Source organism: Cricetulus griseus, chromosome 3 (assembly GCF_003668045.3).
Source record: "Cricetulus griseus strain 17A/GY chromosome 3, alternate assembly CriGri-PICRH-1.0, whole genome shotgun sequence".
Lineage (NCBI taxonomy): Eukaryota > Metazoa > Chordata > Mammalia > Rodentia > Cricetidae > Cricetulus > Cricetulus griseus.
In genome coordinates, this window is record NC_048596.1 from 235,420,050 (window position 1) to 235,437,893 (window position 17,844).

Here is a 17,844-nt window from a genome sequence, read left to right on the forward strand (position 1 = left end):
GAATAACTTAATGTCAATACATGCTTTAAAATAATTCTAAAACCATAATGTATGGAGTGGTATAGGGATGTCTTAATGAATATGTTCTCAGTTTAGCATTCATATTTCACTTCCTACTGTCTAACCACACTTAATTCCTTGATATCACAGTATTAATAATGACATTAGGTCATCTAGTCTGAGTTTTCAGGGTATTCACAGGGGTGAAATCAGTGAATAGCATTAAGTTTTCTTATTGTTATCCTCCAGTTAACCTAATTGGAGCTCCTAGATCCTCAGGGCAAAGACCGAGTCACTTCATGCCAGGATGTTTCTATGGCTGGTCCATTCTCACAAATGCTCATCAGCAACAATATTGATGGGGAAATTTTCCTGAAGTTCTGGTAGCAGACAATTTCTCATGGATTCATTGTGTAGCCTCAGGACCTTTGGGTTTTGTGGAGCATCTCTCATGTGGCTCTCATTCTAGCCTCTCCTCAGCGCAAGGATTCATGTAATCTGCATTACAATAATTCTGATAAGATACAGAGAGAATAGCACAGATGAGAGTTAGGGTTCATGAAGACTAACATTAATACTCTAAAGGGGTGAGAGTGGACAATGCATTGATTCACATTTTAGGCAGGTTTCATATTGCGTCTAATGTTTCTATAACAGGCTGCTTTCAGAGGTTTATTTCCTCACCCACATGACTGACAGGCCCATTTAGATTAATTTTAATTTTTGTTACATTTATGTATTTATTTTTTATTTGTATGGGAACCGAGGACCCATGGGTGTCATGATTCAAATATGAAGGTCAGAAGAAAACCTGTGGGTTTCTCCTTCCAGCATGTGGGTTCCAGGGATTGATCTCAGGTGGTTGTCAGGGTTGTCAGCTGAACCATCTCACAAGCACCTAGTCAATGCTTACGGGATGAAACAATGGTCTGGTATGTGTCTTTGTTTTTTATCTGGAAGTCTCTGGTTGGCTAAATCTTCATGCCACATCTGCAGCCAGAGGTAAAGGTACAACTCATACCCCATTCCTTTAAACACTCAGTCCTGCAGTCTTAGTCCCAGTTTTTATGAGCTGCCAATTCTGAGGGGCAGATCCATTCCCAAAGCCCTTCAAGCTTGTGAATACATGACATATGAATGACATATGAATCAGCCAGTCACTGTGGTTCTTTTCAGAACCACATCACTTGGTACCAGACACTCTTCAGCATTTCCAGCAGTCAAGTTAAAGTGTAAATAACAGGTCACAAGTGTGCAGAAGGTTTGCCTCCTAGGAACACAGAGAGGGCCACCCTGGAGTAAAGTCGTATCTGTGTCGAATTATGAAATCCCTTTCCTATTTATTCCCTGAAATTTCTCTCATCTGTCTCCCTACTTAACTCTCATAAGAACTGTCTGAGGTGAAAAATATCACCCCCTCACTCTTCTCTGGGTCTTATTTCATTTATTTTCATCAAAGATAAATGATCACAAATGAAAATTTATAATTGCATATGAAAAATGAAGCAGACAAACTTGCCATAAAAATGATGTCCCCCATCCCACCTCTCCTCACTCAAGGTTAACAAAACTCAGCACTTTTACCTGTTACCTGAAGGGTCAGTAACCACTTCCTCCTTCTAACTCAGTTTTGGAAGCACAAAAGCCTACAGAAGAGGCAGGGGGTGTAAATTTCCGAATGGGCTATACACAAGCAAGACCTTCTCAAGATAATATAGCATAATAAACTGGAGAGCCTGGTCTTGTCTATGTGGACTTAAAGGTATTCAGTACACTAGAAATCTCACCTACCTAAGGCATCTAGCCCACAGCCCTGGCTTGTAGCATTGTTTGAAGCTATTTGTATCACTTTAGTATTTATGTCTAGGATATAGATACCAGGTCTCCACTTCGGAAACAATTCAGATTTTTCTAGTGCAAGCATCCTCTTCTGCTATCCCTCTTTTCAGATTTAGACAATTATGTCTCTGTATTAAGATTCTAGCTTATAGTCTATTAACTGTTGTTATTTTTCTTCTTTCCTTTTCTTTGAGGGTAGGTGGGTGTTGAAACAGTTATACTGTATAGCCAAGGTTGACTTGGAGCTCACTATGCAGCTTGAGCTGGCCTTGAACTCATAGCTAGTCTCCTGGCCTACCCTAATGCTGGGATTAAAGGTGTAAGTCACACCCACTTCCTCTTGCTAATCTTTATTATTGTCTTAGTTAGGGTGATTAGTACTATAATGAAATACCATGACCAAAAGCAAGATGGGAAAGAAAGGGTTTATTTGGCTTGCATTTCCATATTATAGTCCATCACTGAAAGATATCTGGACAAGAACTTAAACAGGGCAAGGGTAGGAATCTGGAGGCAAGAGCTATTGCAGAGGCCATGGAGGGGTGCTGCTTACTGCCTTGCCTCTCATAGCTTGCTCAGCCTACTTTCTTATAGAACTCAAGACTGCCAGTCCAGTGATAGCCCCACCCACAATGAACTGGACTCTCCTACATCAATTACTAGTTAAGAAAATGCTCTACAGGCTGGCCTACAGCCCAATTTTAGGAAGGCACTGTTTTCAATCTAGGTTCTCTCCTCTCAGATGACAGTAACTAGTGTGTCAAGTTGACCTAGCATACCTTTCCTACTTTCTCTCCTCCATCCTGCCATCTTTGATTTTCTATCACTGGTGTTGCAGTTTTTATGTTGTTGAAGTTCCTATTGACTTTCTCTTTGATCATACCAAGATTTGTCATGTTTGTGAGATGGGCTTATTATGATTATTTATATGCTGGGTCACAGGACCCAGATAGTTTGGGAAAACTCCAGCAAAAGTCATACTTTTAGATGAGGTTAATATCTAAGCAAGGAAGCTTTGAACAAGGCAGACTGTACAGCAGCATGTGGGTGGGATTCACTCCATCCTTTGAAGGCCTTAGGCAAAAAAGACTGAATAGAAACCCTGCTTCCAAGCAGCTTCAGGATCCTTCCTTTCTCTGTTCTATCCACTGGCTAAAGATTACCAGCATACCCACCTTCACAATCATGTAAGCCAATTCCTTAAGATAAATCTCCATCTTAATCTCTTCACCAACACACACACACACACACACACACACACACACACACACACACACACACACACACACATTTTTTTCTTGGAGAACCTAATACAAATTTGTATATATCTAAAACAGTAAAAACATTCTTTTTGTTTGGGGGTGTTCCAGAAAGGGTTTCTCTGTGGCTTAAGAGGCTGTCCTGGAACTAGCTCTTGTAGACCAGGCTGGTCTCAAACTCACAGAGATCTGCCTGCCTCTGCCTCCCGAGTACTGGGATTAAAGGTGTGTGCCACCACTATCCGGCAGTAAAAAGCATTCTAAATTGATGAATCCCATTGTGTTTCCATTCACATAATTTCCAGTGTATGGATTCTGAAAATAGTATTTGCTACTAAACCAAATCATACACAGAGACCACAACCTTTTCACCATAATAAAAATAAATTACTCCTGTGCTATTTGAGAGAAAGCATGCTTGCTGCCCCAGAATGCAAAGTTTATATTTTCTAATTGCCCATCCATGATTTGTTGCCTCATTTAAAACAATTGAAGCAGTACACATGCTTTCCTGAAGCTTGTAAAACCGTCTTTCTTTTTCATAGAGTGAATATTTTTCTTAAATATGTACTTTGGAGGCAAATGTTGTCATTTTAGAATTTAATTGGGGTAGTGGGGTGGTTTGAAAGAAAATAGCCCCACAAGGGATTGGCACTGTTAGAAGATGTGACCTTGTTGGAGTAGATGTGGTCTTGTTGGAGGAAATGTGGCACTGTGAAGGCAGGCTTTGAGGTCTCATATATACTCAAACTTCCTGTTTCCTGCAAGTCAGGGTATAGGAATCTCAGCTCTGTCTCCAGCACTATGTCTGCCTGTGTGCCACCATGTCATACCATGATGAGGATGGACTAAACCTCTGAAAATGTTAGCCATCCCAATTAAATGTTTTTCCTTTATGAGAGTTGGAGAGGTAATAATGTCTCTTTACAGCAATAGAAACCCTCACTAAGACAGAAGTTGCAGGGACTGGGGTATTGCTATCAAAGACATACACATACTTTTGTTTGGAGGAACTAAAACTTTGGTACTTTGGGTTTGGAAAGAAGTGGGATACTATAAGCATTGCTTAATGGGCCATACTAGTAGGCGCATGGAAGACAATGTTTTGAACTGTGGGGGGGCTGTCTCAAGAGGTTTCACAGAAGAATTGTAGTATGCTGCCTACAGATCTTGTGATATTTTGGTGAAAAAAAAATGGCTGCTTTTTTCACTTGTCCAAAGAGTCTGCTTGCGGTTAAACTGAAGAGATTTGGGTAATCCCATTCACAGAGGAAATCTCAAAACAGTCTAGTATAGACTCTGCTGTGTAGTTACTAGTGGTCATGCTTATAAAGATTTATAATGAAAAGGAGAAAGATGAGCAAGGAAAACACTTGAGGAGAAAAGGAACATCAGGAAGTGGAATGGAGCTAAGTCCTGTGTTCTAGCATATAAACAGATTAAGAAATGGAATAAAGGGAGTGGTGAACTCAGGGAAAGATCCTACCCAGCTAAGTTTCCAATTTGTGAAAAGTAATTAAAGAAAAGCTTAGAGCTGGGTATGGTGGTGCATGCCTTTAATCCCAGCACTGGGAAGGCAGAGACTGTCAGATCTCTGAGTTTGAGGCCAGCCTGGTCTAACCATCCAAAACAGCAGCCTGGTCTAACCATCCAAAACAGAAGTTTTTGAAGATGTAATTAAACAAGGGGGCCATGTTGCAGACCCAGTAAGCAGCAGAACTTGGTAGCTTCAGCCATGTGGTTCTGCAGTTAAAGATAGAAGAAAGAGGCTATAGAATTTGCTGCTACTATTGAGGAAAGTCACTGAGGCCAGGCATGTGTCAGGAGGACTAGAGAGGCTGTTGTGTAAAGCTGTTGAGTTGAAGCTTGGATTGCCTTAGAGATCCCAAGATGTTAGAAATTCCAGAGACATGGGATATCTGACAAGGAGAGCTGTTAACAGGGAATGGAAGCAGCCTGAGAGTAAAAAAAAAAAAAATGTGTTGCAGTCAACTAAGCTGAAAGGAGTTGGAGATTCGAAGAGCACTTTGACATCAGACATGGAGATGCAGTGTTTAGAGATTGCCTAGCTCATTTTTAATCTTGTTTTGGTCCAGTATTTCCTCACTATGCTTCCTTCCCTATGTTTTAGAATAGTAATGTATATCTTGGGCCATTGTATGTTTGGAATATGAGATCTGCTTTTTTATTTTGATTTTACAGGAGATTATAGTTAAGAAATTGCATGAATCTCAGAAAAGACTCTGAACATTATTCTTTTAAAATAAGTTTGGGACTGTTATAGGCTATGGGGACTTTTGAAGTTGGACCCAATACATTTTAACATTATGATATGACTAAAGTCCTTTGGGGGTCAGGGAGTAGAATGTAATGGTTTGAAAGAAAATGGCCCCTAAAGGGCAAGGTAATATTAAGAGGTGAGTTCTTATTGGACTAGGTATGGCCTTGTTGGAGAAAATTCACAACTATGAAAGTGGACTTTGAGGTTTCATATATTCTCAAAACCAATCTTTGGACAAGTGAATAAAGCATCCACTTTCTTCACCAAAATATCAAAAGGAAGACCTGTAGGCAACATACTTAAATTCTTCTCCTCTGAAACCTCAGACTCCACCCCCAGTTCAAATCATGACCAGCTCCATTGTCTTCCGTGCTCCTACAAGTATGAACCATTAATCAGTGCTTAGAGAATCCCATTGCTTTTATAGCCCCAAATACCAAAGACCAAATTGCTCCAAACAAAAGCATGGACAGGTCTTTGATAGCAATACACCAGTCCCTGGTATCAACTTCTGTCTTAGTGAGCATTTCTATTGATGTGAAGAGACACCATGACCACTGCAACTCTTATAAAGGAAAAACATTTAATTGGGGTGACTTATGTTTTCAGGGGTTTAGACCATCATCAAGGCCATGCCTCCTAATAGTGCCTCTCACTTTGTAGGCCATTTTCTTTCATACCACCACAATCTTTGTGAAAGTTCCCAAGGATTCTGATGCTATATCTTTAATGTTTATGTGAAAGTCTCTGAGGAACCATTGTTTTTGTTTGTTGTTTTCCTGTTTTGAGACAGGTTTCACCATGCATCTCCTGCTGACCTTCAGCTTGGGATCCTTCTGCCTCACCCTCCTGAGTGCTAGCTAGCATTACAGGCACAAGTTATCATGCCCTGCTGAAACCACTGCCTTTCACTAAATTCCTACAGTAATCCCAATAGCCCAGGGCAAAGAAAACCTGAGTCACATGTATAAAATGCCTGCTTTTATACATGTACTTTTACTGTACTTTTACTTTTTATACTGTACTTTTCAAGAAGCCTATTTAAAACAAAACAAGGAAAGTTTAGCCAACCTGTATCAGAGAAACCAAGAGGTCTCAGTAATCTTGGAAATGGTCACTACAATTTTAGTTGCTGTTTCTGCTCTCATTAGCCTTATTCTGAACTACTTTTCAGGGAAAAAATGATTCAGTTAACTTGTGTGCTCTGAGAACACAAATAGGAAAATACCACCCCCCCACACACACACACTATTTTGTTCCCAGCAATAAATTTCCATTTATCTGAAAAGTAGGGCATTTCCCTTCATCTGCAGTGAGTTTCTTTTCCTACATTACACCACATAGAAAAGACAGGGTTAGGATCCATTCTGATCCAAGCCAAAGCATATTGTTTCTACACCAGTGCACCAAGACATGGGTCCCTATTACAGCTTATTCTGAACTCCTACACAAAGATGGGGTCCTACCGAAATTATGTCCATGCTCACTGGCAGAAAAAGAACCTCAGTTTTTACACTAAAATAGACATCTAAACACATCAGAACAACAACAACAAAAATATAGACAGATGGGACAACAGAAATGCAAATAAAATTCAGGTCCCCCTAGAATCAATAGCACCCATCTCTGGTACCTACTTCTCTGCTCAAGAAGACTAACTTTACTTTCACTTTGCTCTGAGCTATTTTCCTGTCATTTAATTCTTTAAACTACCAAGACAAAGGATCCACCAAGCTTGTTGGAATTATTTTTTTTTTTTAGAATGAGGTGTTGCCTGATTCTAGAATAAAGAAGCCATTTATATTTCAAAACTAAGTTTGTTTTAATTTTGTCTCTAGACATCTTCAAAGGGCCATTTCTGATGAAGATAAGTATAACACAACCCAAAATTCTCATTTGTTTGTGGGTTCTTCAGCTTAAACAACCTGTTTGTCTTTGCTGTCCTAAAATGTTATTCAGTCTTTGAATGTGAAGATATTTCTCTCAGCTCAGGGGAAATGCCTTCTGTTCTTTCTCGTATCATCTCTTTGTTTCCTAGAATTTACTGCTCTATTTGGACTATAAAGCAATTCCTTAATCTTTATTTCTCCCAAATGTTCTTCAGATTTGTCTGTTGTTTTTACCCCAATCTTTGAATGCTGGATGTCTGAAAGACATGCTTTTGTGGATTTCAAGGCTTCCTGTGGTTTTTTAAAGATACTGGTGACTAGGTATTACTATGTAGACCATGCAGGCTTCAAACATGTGATCCGTCTGCCTCAGTTTCCTGAGTGCTGACATTACAGGAGTGTACCAAAGATCTGGGAAGTACTTAGCGTTTTCAAACAGTTGTAGATTCCTTAGTTTTGCGATTTATTCCTGGATCAATCCTCTCTATCCTGGTTTTTCTCTTTTATGCAGACATTTTTCTTTATGTGTCTGCTACTTCACGATTATTTTGCATACAGAGAGCTATGGGATTGCTTTTCTGGGACTTCCATATTTCTCTCTACTGTGATGTGTGGGTGTGTCTTCCCCTTGAGATCACTGTCCAATTGAGACATAGACAGTCAGTGTCTTCAAACTGGGAGCAGCCATCCTACCACTCCTCACACTCAGCTCCTCTACCCTGTGCAGTCTACAAATTCCACTTCCCACTGAACAGTGCTCCTGGCCTATGCTTCACCTCCTAAATATTCTTGGCTGCTCTTTTTTGTTTGTTTGTTTGTTTGTTTGTTTGTTTGTTTTGATCAAACAACAAACTTCCATATTCTTTGCCTTCCAGAAATTTCTCACTTATCTTTCATTCTCTTTACTCATGGACTTATTCATTAAAATAAATAATAAGTAAATAAAATGATAATAAAATCATTGCCTGACTAAAGAAGAGCAGGTGACACAGTTGTTCAGATTTTGAGGCTATTGTAGGGAAGGCACGGAGGCAGCAATGTGAAGCAGCTGGTTCACATTCCATTCGCAACCAGGAAGCAGAGAGATGAATTCTGGTGTTCTGCTCTCATTCCAGGACTGTAATTTATGGAATGGTGCTGCCTACACTTAGAGCATGTTATTCCACTTCATCCAACCTAATCTAGAAAACCCCTCCATGACACACACAGAGATTTTCTCCTAGGTAATCTTGGATCCCCTCAAGTTGACAATCTATAGTAACCACCACACACTGTTAATTTTCTTCTGTTCTTTCCTGTAGCATGTACTTCGTTCACTACACAAATAGCATGGAAAGGCCAACCAGTTCTCAATCTCTACTAACCCTCTTCATTTCTCTCCCCTCCCTGATGTTACAATTTAGTAGAGCTGTTCAGTTAACATGGAAGAACTTTTGATATACATTCTAGAAAGAAAACCTATTAACCACAAGGACAGTATTTATGGCCAAGATCATGCTCATTTAAGTCACAATTTCTGGTAAAATATAACCCAAAGTAGCTATAAATAGGAAGGTTCCAAAATTGTTGGTAATAAATAAGACTAGTTTTTACAGTTCAAGTAAAACATAATCGATACACTGGGCCAATGCTGTCATTGCTCCTTGACTTTGCTAATTAGATGCTTCATCTGGCAACAAGGATTCTCTTTCACATTTAGTATTCTGCCCAACTAACCATGTTAGAAAGTAAAATAACCTTATTTGATTATCATCCCATAGACAGCATTTTCTGTGTCTCATAAAAAGAAAACGAAAACACATACTTTTTAATTTTCCTCTTTTTTTGAGACAAAGTCTTATTATGTAACCCAGGCTTGGCTTGAACTCTGCAATCTTTTGCTCAGCCTCTACTGAACTGGAATACAGGTGTGTGCCACCATGTCTGGCTCAATTTTGAAGTCCTGTAGACTCATTCTCTCCCACTGTTTCTGATTGCTATTATTAAGTGCTATTGAAATTAAGTCATCCTTTATATCTATTTGGTATTTGCAATCCTCATTAACACTGTAATATTGTTCCTTCAAGATTATTTACTTTATCGCTTGTACTACTGAAGGAATTTAAAAGAAATATATTCTGATGTTAATACAAAGGGAAATGTTAAAAGACAGAGTAAAACTATACTGTAGAACAAGGCTACAGATTGTAACAGTCCATTTCATGTTGCAGGAGCACAATACCCAGACTGAGTGAGTTATAAACAAAGGAGGTTTATTTTAGCTGAGGTTTGGAAGAACATATAAGATTGTTGGCAGCAGAGGTCAGAGGAATCGCAAGACATGGGAAGGATTCAGTCATGGGACTCCATTCATCAATTCCCCAAATTCTACCTCTAAACACTATAGCAAATTAAGTTTTATCTTCTTAAAGCCTCACTTTGAGTATTCATTTTCAGCCCACAGAGCCCTAGGGACACACTCAATACATTTCTGACCCATAGAATAGATTTAAGAAATACCACAATGTCATTTGTTCTGAGAGATGTAAAGAAATGTCTGATCACCCAGACAGAAAGGACTCTGAGAAACTAAAGAAAGGATTCCATCCAAGCCCAGCTTGGTGAACCAGTGGGTTTATTATAGTTACTTTTAAGGGCATGGATGACTCAAAATCATCAGAAATTCCCATACCCAGTATGTCAAATTCATTGCCAGACACATCAATGTTGAGTTTCCTACCACTAGTCAATCTTCTACCTCCTATATACTCCTGAACTTAGGAAGACTACAGGCAGATAGAGAAGGAAGTACTGGTCACAGGAATCTCATATTGGAGTCTCAAAACCACCCTCCACACCCACTTTTAGGAGGGAATATTGCAGCCTTATTACCATAGACCTAGCCACCACTGTGTTATTCTACTCATTCCATTGCCTTGAGTGTGGACTCTTCTTTAGGTCACTACAGTAACTCTTCATCATTATAGTGGTGGCCATGTCACAATTAAAGGAAAAAGCTTCACTACAACAGAACCTTATATGAGATGTGTGTGTACATATGTGTGTATGCATATATCTCTATTTATGCATACTGTATATTTTGAAAGAGAAGGAGACAGAGACACAAAAAATGCAAAAGAAGATTGGAAAGACTGAAAATGGATTTCAAAGATTCTATTTGTGGTAGTCTGAAAGTAACTGGCCCCCACAATCTCAAAGGAAGTGGCACTATTAAGAGGCATGGCCTTGATGGAGTAAGTGTGTTCTTGTTGGAAGAAGTGTGCTACTGTGAAGGAAGGCTTTGAGGTCTCATATATGCTTATGCCATGCCCATTGAAACAGACTATTCCTTGTTGCCTGCAGGGTGTAGGACTCTCAGCTACCTCTTCAACAGCTTGTCTGCCAGCACAATGCCATGTCTCACCCATGATGATATTGGACTGAACTTCTGAACTATAAGCAAGCCATCACAATTAGATGTTTTCTTCATAAGAGTTGCTGGGGTCATGGTATCTCTTCACAGTTATAGAAACCCTAACTAAGATACTATTATTTGGGTTAGAAGAATCTAATGGTTGGATTTAAGGTTTAAAATTATTTTCCCTGGAATGCCTCACCCTCCCTGGGGAGCAGAAAGGGGATATGATGCAAGGGTTGGTGTGGGGCATAGGAGGATGGGAGGGAGAGGGAACTGGGATTGATATGTAAAATAAGAATGTTTCTAATTTAAATTAAAAGAAGAAAAAATTATTTTCCCTCATAAATTACTTGTACTAAATTGCTTGTACTAACTGTTGAGACAAAAGGCTGTATGTAAAAGCAAAATCATGGATTTTAACAATCTGATCACAATTGTTGGAAGCCTGCTAGCTAGCAAGTTGTGTGATATATTGACAACTGGAGCCCTGAACCTAATGACCCACAGAGTCTTATCCAAATATAGTCTTGAGGCAAACAACTAATGCTACAAAATTTACTTCTCAACAAGATAATGAGAAGTCAGCTTGTTCCTTCAAGTAAGGTTTACTCAATCCCACAATAAGAGTAAATAATTACCCCCATTAACTGGTATACAGGAACTGCCATCTCTTCTCAGCTATGCAGCTCCTTCTCTGAGAACTGGTCCATTGCTTTATTACTCTATGGTACAATAAATTCTCTTTCATCTTTTCTTGTGTCTTTAGGGAACTCTTTCTTGTAAACTGAAGTTTCTATCCTAGTTTCTGCCTAGTCCTGCAGTTGTTTTAGTCCCAAATGAACACACAGATACTTATATAAATTATAAACTGCTTGGCCAATGGCTCCGGCTCCTTATTGGCCAGCTCTCTCTAAATTATTAACTCATTTTTGTTAATCTGTGTATCTCCATGTGGTCTTGGCTTACCATTGATAGATGGGTCTCTTGCTTCCTCAGAAGCTACATGGCATTTCTGTGACTCCACCTACTACTTTTCTCTATCCCTGTTTGGATTTTCAGCCTGACTAAATCCTGCCTGCCCATTGGCCGAAACAGCTTTATTCATCATCAGTATGAGAAACATATATTTACAGCATACAGAAGGACATCCCCTATCACTTCTTGCCAACTGTGTCACCAGCTTTCCATATTCCATATGCCTTTGGATGGTGAGACATCCTACAATGTGGGAACACTTTGTAGAAGTAACTATGCAGAGTATCTGCATTCATCAAAAAATAAGCACAGAATCAAAACTGTTCATTGTCTTGTGAAATGGATGAGTCATGACTCCTTTCTACTGAAAGTAACTAGAACAGCCAATATTTCAAACAAAGCTTGAAAAACTACATGAGGGGTGGAGAGATGGTTTGGTGGGGAAGTGCTTGCCATGCAAGCATGAGGACGTGACTTTGGGTCCTGTAATGCATGTAAAGCCTGGTACTGCAGTACGTAAATCTGCAGTCCTAGCATCCCCACATCAGATGGGAAGTAGAAACAGGAGAATCCTGAAAGCTCTTGAGCCAGCCAGCCTGGAGGACACAGTAGTGCATAAGACACCAGTCTCACACATGATAGAAGATGAGGACCAGTACTAGAGGTTGTCCTCTGACCTTACACACACACACACAAACACACTATTGCATCCCCCATCCCACTCCCACAGAGATTTGAAACTATGTGAAATGCTGATGTGTTAGGGGGTGGGGGGAGAAAGCTGCTGCCAAGTGAACAAGAACTAGAGAGAGTTAAGGAGACAGAGTGAGGAGTCTACTCAACTATTTCTGCCACATAGCAATGATTAATTCGGGGCACTAACAGGTGATGAAATAGGGCTTTGCTCTTGAGAGAACTGCTGCTGGGATCACACAGCCAACAGTGCCTCTAGAAGAGACAGCCTTGGTTAGTCTTTTTTCCGTAGGTCATTTGCCATGTGTGGGAGTTAGGTGGGGAGACCTATGGCACTCCTTAGCAAAAACTCTGCAAAGCTGAGTGGAGTTCTCAGTGATTTTGTGACCCACAGGAAAGGGATGGGAGAATGCTCCAGAAAGCTCTCCAGGCTCTCAGATGGAAAACGTGGAAGACCAGGGAGATCGTTGTATGCACAGATAATTTAGCACAGATAACTTGCTCTTAGTGGAATGGAGCAGCAGCAAGTTTCTCCACACAATCTTTATTCTGCACACAATAACTTGAAGACAAAATTAATAGACACCTGGAGTTCTGAGGCTGGCTGCACCAAGCTACTTTGGAGTTGACTTAACATTTTTGGAGCACAGTAGCCTTCTCTGCCCTTGCTAAGTACTGTCAACAAGAAAACACAACTGACACCTCAAAAGAGGTAAGAAATAGCTTACTATGGAGCCAAATATGAGTGACTATGGCTGGGAACATGGTTTCAAGTTACCCCAAATACCATGTTTTAATGTGGAAGCAGTTTCATCAGGTTCCTATAGCAACAGAACAACAACAACAAAAAGTCATAAAGCACTTTTCAAATATCTTGGTAGAAACATGGAGTAGGCAGTCACATCAAAGCTTAAGAAATCTCAGCTATTCGCCTCAAATGCTATCTCAAGTTACCCTTCAAGCTCTTGGCTGGTGGAAGCTTGTTAAGTTAACACATTCCAAGAAATTTTTATCTGTTAGTCACAGGATTATTAGGTCAGACATGGAAGTGGGCAAGGGATGGTTCTTTCAGGGCCTAAAGACAGCTCAAGGTAAACTCTAATTAGGCTCTGCACTAGCAACATTCCACCCTCTCCTCTATCATTGGTGCTCCATTCAATCAATCAGCCCTGAAGAATGTGTCAACTTGAAGATGCAGCTTCTCCTGGGAACTCTCATTCACAGAACCCCCTGGAAGGAAGGAATCAGCCATCCTCCCACATTTTGGTAACAAACATAACAGACCTCTTTCTTTCTTAGTAGGTCGGGCATTTCAGAACACCTAGCTTGAGTCAAACACTCTGTGACCATGCCAGGCGCTTGCTGGAATAAATGAGACTTCAGGACCAAACCTAATGAGGCTTATTTAATGTACTGTTTGAGCCTCACATCTGCTCACCCCAGCAGTGGGAGATTCTGGCCACAGTGATAATGGAAGAAAGTGTGCTTTGTAAAATGAAGTTCCTGGTCCTTGAAGGCATCCCATAATCTTAGCTTTATTTGCTTCAGGTATTTATTTCTTTAAAGACAATAAGAAATGCATAATATACACACATGTGTCAACAAATGTCCATGTGGGCTCAATATAACATGTGGGAAGGAGAACGGGAAATATTAGGTAATGAGGAAGGACTGAATGAAGTTAAAGGATACTTAAGTCATGAAAGACGGTATAGGTTGTTTTTTTTATAATTTCAACTCTGCCATGGATGTTTTGTTTTCTTTTTTGGGTGGTGGGTATGTGCATAAAAATATATTTGATAGTGCAAGTATAAAATCCAATGTAAAGATCCAGTTTTCGAGTAGGGAGTCTAACAGTACAGAGATCAATGAGAGGCACAGACTTTGGTCTGCTTAATTTTGGTGTGTAGTTTTCTTTTTTTGTTTGTTGTTTGTTTTTTGAGATGGAGTTTCTCTGTGTAGCAGCCCTAGCTGTTCCGGAACTAACTCTGTAGATCAGGTTGGTCTCAAATTCACAAAGATCTGCCTGCCTCTGCCTTCCCAGTGCTGGAATTAAAGGCATGCACTACTACCACCAAGTAGTGTGTGATTTCCTTAATTTTCAAGTTCTTCACAATAAAATTTTAATTAGAGATAGCTCTGTAAGTATACTAAATTTGCATCAACTAATAAGTCCATCTGCCTGTCTCCCTACACTGAGATTTTTCTGCCATTGAACCTAGCAAAGCCCAGGCTTCAATTTCCATTTTACATTTATTTTGTTCATTTGGTGTGTGTGTGTGTGTGTGTGTGTGTGTGTGTGTGTGTGTTCATGTGTGTGTTCATGTGTGTGTTCATGTGTGTTCTGTGCTTGTGTACATGCATGTGTGTGTACCTGCATGTGTGAGTGTGAGTGTGTGTATGTGTGTATGTATGTGTGTATATGCCCATGTACCAAGGCCCTGGTTTGGAGGTCAGAAGACAGCTTACAGGAATCATTTCTCTCCTTTCACTAAGCAGGTCCTGGGGATTGCACTCAGTTGACAGGCTTGACAAGAAGGGCTTTTACCCACTGAGCCAACTCAATGGCCACAAGTTCTTACTTTTAGATTACACTGCACCATCACCTCTCCAGTACTGATCCAGGAACAATTCCTCTATTCTACATGTCAGTTCACCCTGTGACCTTGGCCCTCCTCACTCACTGGACAATCAGAGCAAGCGCAAAAGGTCTGATGAAGGATAATTGCCCAGGTCCACAAGGGTGAAATTGTCTGCCTTTGGGGAATTTACCTATGAGCAGGGGTCATGCCGCTGAACACTTTCATCCACCCTAACCTGAAAAATACTGACTGACACATAAGTGAGCAGGTAGTGCCATCCTGGTCTCTGAGTGCTGAGACCTTGCCAGCAATTATTTCTGCAACGAGTTTAAATAAAATAACTCTTCATGCTTGATGTACATTCAGGATGAATAGTGTAATCGGGTGATGTGCTTGGTTTTCACAAGCATTTCAAATCTGTGATAAGGCAACTGACGTAGAAATTATTGGATAAATCTGAAATAAGTGTTTCTTTCCCTCAATGGGCACCTGCTGGAACCAAAATAAAATCTCATTGTCATGGTTGAACACCACCATCACCACGCCACATACACACCCTGCAGGGGCTTGGTTAATTCCTTCCATTTTTGTACTACAAAGGAAGGAGATGGGAAATAAAGGGCTTTCAATCCCTTGTGATCTACTCTCTTTTCCCTCCCCCCTCTCACTTCAAGGGATGATCATCTGGATTTTTGTTTGTTTGTTTTTCTCTCTTAAAGACTCCTATTTTGGGCTAGAATCACTTACAAGTAGAAGCTCTTGGTGCAGACAGCCTACGTTCCTCATAATCAGTTCCTGGCATTTTTCTCAGACATCCTTCCTTCTCTTGGCCAAATGTCTTTAGCCTTGTCACTGATTCCACAGTGTCTAGATGAATTTACATTCCTACCAGCAGTGAATAAGAGAACAAGCCTCTTTTTCTGTATTCTCTCCAGCATTTGTTGTTTGTTCTTTTCATGGCAGCCATTCTGTCTGGGGTAAAGTTCATAATGACTCTGTTTAACAGAGTCCAACATTTTCCTTTAACCTCATTACATTGCCAGTTCTGAGCTATGAATGATGATCATGAATGCAGTCAAGGTTCTAGGGCAGCAGTTCTCAATCTGTCACGACCCATTTGGGATCACGTATCAGATATCCTGCACAGTATTTACTTTATGATTTATAACAGTAGCATAATTAGAGTTGTGAAGTACCAATGAAATAATTTTATGGTTGAGGTCACCACAAGGAACTGCATTAAAGGGTCACAGCATTAGGAAGTTTGAGAACCACTGCTCTGGGATAAGGTAGAAATGATCACCAGTAGGGATGAAAGAAGTGAAGAAAATGAGAAAAGGACAGGAATCCAGGACAGTCAAGTCCAGGCAAATCCCTTCTAGACTAAAGAAAATGAAGACATTTCACACTGGCTTCTGGATGCTATTTATAAAAGGATGATGTTGAATTGGGTCCTTGCTGGTAAAAGGTTGTATGCACATACTTGTTGGTCCCAGTATTAGGTCCCTCATGGATGTGTTTTTTTTCTCTTTCATTTTTTCTTTCTTTCCTTCCCCTTCCTTTTATTCTTCCCATCCCTCTCTCCCTCTCTCTCTAACCTTCCTTCCATTCTTTATTTCTTCTTTCACCCAGGCATGTCTCAAAATCAATATGTAGCCAAGAATAACCTTGACCTGTGATCCACCTGCCTTCAACTTCCTAATGCTGGGATTACAGACATGTACATGACCAGTTTATGGGGTACTAGGGATTTGAACCTACAGCTTTGCATGTGCTATATCAAGTAAGTGTGGTTTTATTTGGCTCATAGTAACTGTGGAATCAATTCTCTTTTCAGTTTAGGCTAATTTATAAAACTTTATACTTTCCATACAGTTTTAAAATTTTTAACTCATTTATTTTGCATGTGTATGTATATATGTCTGTGAATGCAAGTGGGCAAACCCCACAGTTGACCTGGAGAGATTACAGAACATATCTCATGGATTTGTTCTCTTCTGGGTTGAATCAAGCCATCAGGCCTATGCACAACTGCCTTTATCTACTGAGCCAAATTGCTAGCCTGAATTTTATTTTGTTGTCTGATATTATCTGTCAACATGTCATTTAACATACTTTCTAGAAAGTTATTTGACATTACTGAGACAGTAACTCACAGCAAACTTCAAATTTTTATTTTTTATCTTATCACAGTGTTTAGTTTTATAAGAATTTAACATCAGAAACACTAACCTCCTATTATCTGGAAATGAACTTTTTCCATTAAGAAAAGCTATTTTCCCAAGAAGCCGTGCTATGTCTCACCTTCATTCACTTCCCTGTACATCTCATGAGATTTCAAATTGTATTCATGCCTTCCCTTGGTGCTTTTCATTTTCAAGCATTGGAGAGACAATGTTGAGGTGTTTGCACTTTTCCAGGCTCCTTGCTTGCTTCCACCTCATAGATTTTAAATTAAGATTACTCTTACAGCATGCCCTTTTTACCAAAAGCTTATTTTTAAAGCTATAAAGCCCACAAGAAGGGTTGAAGACTTTCATAATGAGTATCCACTCTACTGCTTTCATCTAGATTCATGACTGGCCATCACTTACCATATGGGCTGCTATTCTATGGGTTTTATACCATCCCTCAAAGGCCTTTGTAGTGCTGAAGAGCCAGCTCGGCAGGTAAATTGCTTGACTTGGAAGCACAAATTCGAGCCCCAGAACCAACGCTGGAAAAGTTGAGTGTCATGGCATATACTTGTAATCTCAGTGCTAGAGATGTGGAGATACATGGGATCCTGGGCTTGGTGGCAAGGTACTCTAATTCTTATAGATGGATGAACTCCAGGCCAGTAAAAAACCTTGTCTCAAAAGAAGACAGAGAGAGAGGTAAGGGAGAGAGAGAATGGTACCTGAGAATAATAACACACTTTTGTCATTTG